Consider the following 8,202-nt stretch of genomic DNA (forward strand, 5'->3'; position numbering starts at 1 on the left):
CAAGTTTCCAGGTGATGCTCTCAGGACCACACTTTGCAAACCACTATTTGAGTCTGTGGGAGGCTCTTGCAAGGGCTGTTGGAACAAACACTTGCCCCAAAGTCCATCCTGTTTGGGGAGAAGTTTCTCCCTCATTTAACATATATTTATTGGACACTGATGTACCAGGCACTGTTCGGGCTACTATGACAAGAGCAGCAACAGAGACAGATGAGGTCATTACAGTATAGGCTAGTGAAAGTGTCAGATGTTAATCAGATCATCATATGGCCACAGAAGGGAGAGGCTGGCTGAGCAGTTGGACAGCCCTCATCCCACAGGGTCCTAGGCTAGGTTTCCAGCCAACACTCCACCTGCCAGCCCTTCCTCTGGGTATACCCTCTGCCTAAAACACCCTTTCCCCTCCTCAAGGTCCTCATCAGAAATTCTCCCATTACTCAAAACTCAGCTCAACTCACCCCTGATACCTTCTCTAGCCCAACTCCAAGCACTCGTCCTTGTTCCTTGCTTGCCCACGCCACTTGCTGCTCTGCCAGTTTCTACATCCCTTTAGTACAATATTTCTCTTTTGCCAGGCAGGAAACTGAGGCCCAGAGTGGGGAGGTGACTTGCCCAAATGGAAAGGCCAGAACTAGAATCCAAGCTTACCAGCCAGTACCACACTCCTGAAGAGGCTGGAGACTGCAATTTGCAGAAAGTTTTCTGGGCAGTGGGAGGGCTGGGCCCAGGCCACAGGAGACAGCCCCGTCTCAAAACTTACTTCCTTCGAGCTTAGGTCCCAAGGAGTAAGACCAAGGGTGAGGGCAGGGGCAGGGCTGGAGGGGCCTCTCCTCGCCCCCCCACCCAGGGCGAGAACAGGCCCAGCTTGCAAATGCCTGGCGTGGCATCTGCCTGAATCACATCCTGAAGGCAAAGGGTGGGCATGGGAACTGTTGGCTGCCCCCCTCTTCTTAACTATACACACCCTCCAGGTGGTTCTGTTTAGAGTCACAAGGGGCCTGAAATCACTGCTGGACAACCCCCCCACACACACAGTTCTCATATGCCCTCTCTGCCTGGGGAACCCACACTGCGTAACGGCTGTCCCCTCAGGTACCCTGGAAGCCAGACAGGCCTCCTTCTAGTCTTCAGCCCTGACCCAGCCTGCTCCTTGAGATGGGGCCTGCTGAGGGCCATACCAGAGCTGGGAGGATCCTTAGCTGGGGGCCCTGGCACAGGTTACCACTGCAGGGCTGGGAAGCCAGGTTGGCAGAGACGCCCTAGAGGCTGACTCAGGCTCTGCTCTGGCCCCTGCCCCACCCAGTGTCCACAGCTGCTGCCTGAACTATCCTCTGGGACCCACGCTGCCCCCCCCCCCGCTCTACACACACACACACACACACACACACACACACACTCGCCTACCATGCACACTGACATTCATTTTTCTTTACTCACAACTTGGTCCCTGCTCACACGTTCATTACGAGGCAGTATAATGTACTGATTAACCATATGGACAAGTTACTTAACTGCCCAAAGCCACTATTTCCTAATTTATAAACGAGCATCATCATCTATAGCACGAACTTCAGAGGCTATTTGAAGCATTCAGTAAGATCGTGAATGTCAACATCAGGCTCAGAGTAAGTGCACAGCCCTAGCTGTTTTTCCTACTGCTGGGGTTGCCCCTACATATCTTCCCTTCCTACCTGTCCTAAGTCGCACTATCCCACCTGCTCTCACCAGGCACACACCAGCATCCATTCACACACTTGGGCTCACTTATATGCACACTTGCCTATGTCCCTTACACTTGTATCCCAATTATACAGACCCACACCTTCCTAAGGTTCCAACCCCAGGTCACTCCCACTCCCCTCCCTTCCCTCACAGCTGCTCTCCAGCTCCTAGTTACCCTCCCTGCCACTCCCACATTCATTCCTGCTCACAAACAAGCCCCCACTTGCTCACCCTCACTTTCCTCCAACTTCCACACACAGGCACATTGGCTTCTGCTCACACCTTCCCTTGTGCTTAACGCACTCAGTGCACACGCACTGGCTCACTCACATACTTAACAGGCGCATGCTTTCCCCAGTCAGCAAATACTTGGATCACAAGACTTGTGCACATTCACCCAAACAATCCCAGGGCATGCCTCAATACCTCAGGAGTCCAGCCCTCCCAGTGACAAGCACGCGCTACACAGCTCTCCCAGTCACACTGCCGGCAGACACCCCATCCCGGGCCATGCGGTGACACTCCCCTCACCCTCATAGGACTCTGTCCTCCTGGCTGCTTCCCTCCTCCAGTCTCAGCTCCCCAGCCCCTCCCAGCTCTCAGAATAGCCCCTGCCACTGTGGCCACCACCACCTCCGCCGCTGCCACTGCTGAGCTGTCAGGGCCCGCCAGAGCCCGCTTCCCCAGCGAGCAGTGCCAGCTGTCCCGGCTCACTCGGGGCAAGTGAGGACAAAGGACGGGCTTCTCTGAGGTCTGAAGGGCCGAGCTGCTCTGCACCCCCCGAGAGCCCCTTTCCAGAGCCCACCTAGAAGACAATCAGCTCTGGGTGAGCCCACTGCCACTTGCTCAGCATTTTCCTAGTCCCCAGAGGACTTTGCCTGTGTCCCTGCTCCTCATCCCGTGGGTGAAGGCAGAGAAGGCTGCCTGCCCTTAATGGCTCAAAGAAGCTGAAGTCTGTGGAAGAAGGGGTTTGGTCAAGGCAGCACAGTGGGTTGGGAGCAGAGCCATTCCAGGGCCAGCGGTTCCTAGCCTCTTGTGGGGGCCTGGAGGAAACACTCCCCTTACCGCTCAGTTATCAAGAACCACGCCCACCTGCTGGTGCCCAGCAGAGCCTGGTTGACATCTGATACCACAGTAGTCAGGAAAAAAGAATAGCCCAGGCGTGATGTCTGGGGACACCTCTGGAGGGGGAGGGGCTGGTGCCCAGCTGAGGCCTCCAGGGGTGGAAGGGGGAGTGTCTGCAGAAGCCAGAGGGGACATCAGGACAGCTGGGAGAGCCTCCAGGGCAGGCCTGGCCCAGGGACAGTGTTAGGGACTGGGTGGGGCTGAGCTGAGGCAGTGCAGCTGAGGGGGACTGTGCAGCAAGGCAGGGCCATGTGATGAGACCCAAGGCTCCCTCAGCTGCCTCCACAGTCTAGGCCTGAGGCAGAGAGTTCTGCTGGCTTTGAGGAGGTAGCTTAGACCGACTGGCAACTGCTTGGTGCCCAAAACCACAGGGCCGAGGCCAAAAGGACCTTGTGTCCTCCTGGGCCAGGGGGCTGTACACTGCCGGCAGTGGCAAAGAGTAGCGCTGAAGGGAACTCCTCTTTCAGGACAAGCCTGTCCCACCCACCATCCCATTCAAGCCTATATTCTTATTCCTGTAAGTTTTATTGAGCACTTGCTTAGTGTCAGCCCCTGCAGAGCGCCTGCCAGGCATTATCCAGAAGAATCTGGTTCCTTGGGAGCAAGAACTCCACCCATCTTGTTCACTGCTGAGTCACCAGGACCCAGAGCAGGGGCAGTCACATAGACTCAATAAATAGGTGTCAGATGACAAGATAAACTCATTTTATTCTCACAACCACCTGAGAGAAGGCACTCTTATTTCCATTTTCTAAATGAAGAAAATGAGGCTCAGAGAAGGGAAGTGAGGAGCCTGACTCCCTGGGACTCAAACTGGAGTCTCAGTTTACTCCTGGCATAGCCCAAGAGCTAGGGGAAAATGAGTTTTGGGGCAAATCACTTCCCTTCTCTGAGCCTCACTTTCCTCGTCTGTGAAATGGGAATGACTGTATTTACATGTAGGGAATGATTAAGATCAGGCCTGTAAGGTGCACAGCCCAGAGCCAGCAGAGCAAGTGTCAGACAAACAGATGTCCCCTTTATCCCTCTCCACTGTGGGTTTGCCTGATGTTGTAAATTTCAACACAGCCACATCTGGGATCAATGATGCCTGCAAGTCACCCCTCTGTACTACAGGAAGGAGGTGTATTCGTTTGCTGGGGCTGCTGTAACAAAGTCCCAAAGTGGCCTAAAACAACAGGGATTTACTGTCTCACTGTTCTGGAGGCTAGCAGTCCCAAATCAAGATGTTGGAAGGGCCATGAGCTCTCTGAGAGCTCTAGGGGAGAGCGCTTCCTCGCCTCTTCTCATATCTGATGGTTGCCAGCAATCGTGGCGTTCCTGGTCTCATAGACTCATCACTGCAGTCTCTGCCTCCATCTCCACGTGCCATGCTTCCCCACCTCTTTGCCATGTCTTCACGGGGCACGGTCCTCTTGGTGTCTGACTTCTTCTTATGATGACACGATACTGGATTCAGGGCCCACCCTATTCCACGATGACCTAATCTTAACTAATTACATCTGCAAAGACTTTCTTTCTTAATAAGATCCAATGCTGAGGTTCTGGGAACGGTGTGAATTTGGCAGGGACGCTGTTCAACCCAGTGTTAGAGGTGCAATGGAAAAGGTGTAGGATTTGGAAACCAGCAGGACCGTGTTCGAGTTCAGCCTCCTAGTTTGACTTTAGAGTCTCTGAGTCATGTTTCTTACCCTGTAGAGCAAGGACAGTGATCCTGATCTCCCAGGGATGTTGAAAGGAAAAGATGAAGTGAGGACTTGTCAGCCGTGCCTGGTGGAAGAAGACCCAGCATCTTGCCGTGGCCTCCCTGGCTTGGCCCACCCCATCCTGCCCATGTGACCTCTCCCCGGGATCGTCCTGACCTGGGCCTGTCATCTTCCTGAGCCAGTGATCCTCTCAGAACACCAGGCTGCAGCATTCTGGTCCTGGCCCTGCTCTTGGCTAAGTCATTTCTCTGTTCCTCTGTCTGAAGCTGATGTTCACAGAGCCCTGATACCTCCTCACAAAAGACAAAAAGGAGTCTGGAATTCTAAAGAGCCATGACCATTAGGAGAAGGAGTCCTAGGAGAAGGTTGCCTCTTCCAGCTGCCCCTCTCTTGCCAGGTCCCCCCAGGCCCATCGGGACATGGAGCCAGCAGACTTCGCCAAGCCAGCGAGCCTCTGCCTTGAGGAGCCCCCAGATGCCTACCTACAGCCCCCTGAGTTTGCTGCTTCTCCCCTCGGCAGCCCCAGCCCCAGCACTGGGTGACAGGAAGCTATGGAGGGAGGCAGAAGTGCCAGCCCCCACGAGGACTCCCTGTGCAACCGTGGACCAGTCACTTACCTCAGTTTCCCCATTTGCAAAATGGAAATCACAAGACCTACCCCTTGTGATGTGATGTTTGCACTGGTGGGCTAATGAAAGGAGATGTGGATAGGTAGTATTTCTCTCTCTGGCCTTCGGCATGGCTTTGCCCTTTGTCCCCTCGGCCCATGCAGACATCACCACCTCCCGAGCCTGACTCTCGGTCTGAAGACCCCACAGCATGAGGAATGCTGGTAAGAGAGGCCATGAACTCCTGGTGATTTAGGATAATCAGAGCAACCAGCCCCACTGAGGTGCCAGCTGATAGAAGCAGGGAGGAAGCTAACAGTGTCCGAGGGCCTCTTGTGTGCCAGGCACCGGGCTGTGTGTGCCTGCTCATTTCATGCCAACAGCTGCACCCTGGAGGCATGGGCACTGTTCCCATTTTGCAGATGGGGAAACTAAGGCAGCATCTGCTGGGGAAACCTCACAGGGTTCTTGAGAGAATAATAATAATAATTATTATTATTATCAAGTGCTTACTTATCTTACTTGCTTATTTATTAAGTGTAGCCTCTATGCTAAGTGATCCACAGTTCTCCCTTGATCCTTAATTAGCCCTAAGAGGTTGGTATGACTTTAGAGGGGGCAGCAGAAGCTCAGAGAAGCAAAATTCCCCCAGGTCACAGAGCCAAGAGAGAAGCCAGAGTTTTCTGACCCCAAAGCTGATGCTTTCACCACTGCAACTGCTTTCTCTCACCTGGTTACTATCTGCACAGGTGAGTGATGCCAAATAGAGGTGGCACAGACTGCCCGAGCAGGGATGGGACATGCCATCACCTCCATTCGTGTTGTGTGAAACGTGCTCAGCCCACACCCTTAACTTCTACTTTTTAATCATTGCAATTTGAGACTTAGATTTGACCAAGTGAGGACAAGCTGAAAATGTGGTCCACGCAAATGATGTCACCTCCCTAAGCTCTCATCACCCAGATGCCAAGAGGCCCTGCCCTGCCCAGCACCCTGGGACCTGAGTCCAACACCTTCCTGCCTTGCAACAGCTTTCCTAACTGCTCCTTTGGGTGCTGTGTGTGGCCAGAACATGGCCCCACTATAATGACAGCAACCCTAGCTGCAGGCCCAGGCCAGCTGAATGTATGCACGCTCTCTCTGCCGCTGCCTTTCAGAGACCTCCTCACCCACTAATGCCCTACACACTCATCCTAGGCCTGGCTGCTTTCTGGGTACTTGTCCTGAACCTCCATTTTATCTCCCAGCCTCTGTGGCTTCATGTGAACAGAGCACAGGAATTGAGCCCAACAGGCCTGGGTTAGCTTCCTGCCTCTAACTCTGTGACCTCGGGCCCTTCCTCTCCCTGAGCCTCAGTTCCTGAGTTATAGTGCAGCTTTGGCAATACCTACTTCACAGGACTATTGTGAGAATGATAATCACCATGACTAAGACAGTAATAATACTCATCAAGGACCTAGCAGGTGCAAGCAAGCTCCATGCTAGGTGATCCCATGGCTCTAACCAATCTTTAATCAACCCGGAGAGGTTGCTGTTGTTTTATTGTCATCCCTGTGTCACAGATGACCATGTGGTAACAGAAGTTCCTGGCAACTGCTAGGCACTTGACAAGTGCTAGTTCTGTCTACGGCTTCTGTTTCTTTCGCAGTTCAAATTCCTAAACTAAATCAGCTCGAGCCAAGCAGGGGCACCCAGCCCTTGTTCCCACCTGGGACATCTGCATGTGTCCCACTTACTCTATGACTCTAGCTTGGCAAACTGAACACACCTTGTTCACAGATAATCTCATCCTCAGACCCTCCCAGCTGAACTTGTGAAGAGACTGTGCTGGGATCAGGAGACATGGCCCCAGGCCCAGCCCTGCCGAGGTTTCTCTGAACTCCTCTGAGCCTCAGTTTCTTTGTTGATGTCTCAGAGGAGGATGGTTGGAAAGGAGTGGCACCTAGTAGGTGCTCCTAAACTATTGGTCCACAGACTCTCCATCCAATTTAGTCACATGTATGAGTCAAAGATCAATCCAAAATACTGACCAGCCAAGACACAAGGCAGCCATAAACACAGGGAACAAACCAAGGGTCAAGTGTGAGAGGAGGGGGTGTGGGCTCTTCTGGTGGGGACTGACTGGCCCTTTGTCCCCTCGTTTAGCAGGTGTAGCCCTCTTTGCCTGAGCGGCAACACAGTTATCCCTTGTATTGGGTCGCAGTAACTACCCTCAACTTAGGTTTGTGATTCATTCTTTTCCCCCATTTAATAACAAAACTCTCACTCCTTTTCATCATTTAATGGTCCTTTTGTTATCATATGTGTCACTTTATAAAAATTGGAATCTACCCCAAGTCCCTTTCTTGGAAGTAGACGAGGCATGAATGATGGATGAGGGCAAGGGGTACAGATACAGGAAGTAAGTCACCTGTAAGGTAAAGATGGAGGCGAGGCATCGCCCTCACATGCCTAACAAGCTCCTAGCATCCTTCCAAAGAGCTTAGCTGTCACGTCCTCTGAGGAGCCTCCTAGACGCCTCTGGACATATCAGTCCTTCCTGCTCTGTTCCCAGTGCGTGTTTCTTGTTCTCCTCAACCTGGGCTGTAAAGATCTATCCCCACATCTGTTTACTAGTCTTTGGGGTCCTCTAGCCCTGGGTCTTTATCCTACTCATGTCTCAAGCCCAATACAGGACCCTAACCGGGGGTGGGAGGGGATGGAGAAAGAGAATAAGAGGCTTCACAGAGGTGCAACGTTTGAGCTGGGTCCCCTGGTAATTTCCTGAGCACTTATTAGATGCCAAGCTAGGTTTCCAAGAATAAGAATGACATAACCAGAAAAATATGTACATAAAGGGCCTCCCAAGAAGTAACATAGTTGGAATGGAGAAAACAGTGGAAGCCACCTGGAAGAGATTACATTACGCCACAACCACACAGAGGAAAACTATGCAACTCTTAAAAAGAATCAATAGACCTCTGTGTGCTGACACAGAAAGATGGCCATAATGTAACATTAAGTGAAAAAGGAGTGACAGAAAAGTAGTAGTGCCTAAGACA

The sequence above is a fragment of the Camelus bactrianus genome, chromosome 13 (genome assembly GCF_048773025.1).
Source record: "Camelus bactrianus isolate YW-2024 breed Bactrian camel chromosome 13, ASM4877302v1, whole genome shotgun sequence".
NCBI classification, from domain to species: domain Eukaryota; kingdom Metazoa; phylum Chordata; class Mammalia; order Artiodactyla; family Camelidae; genus Camelus; species Camelus bactrianus.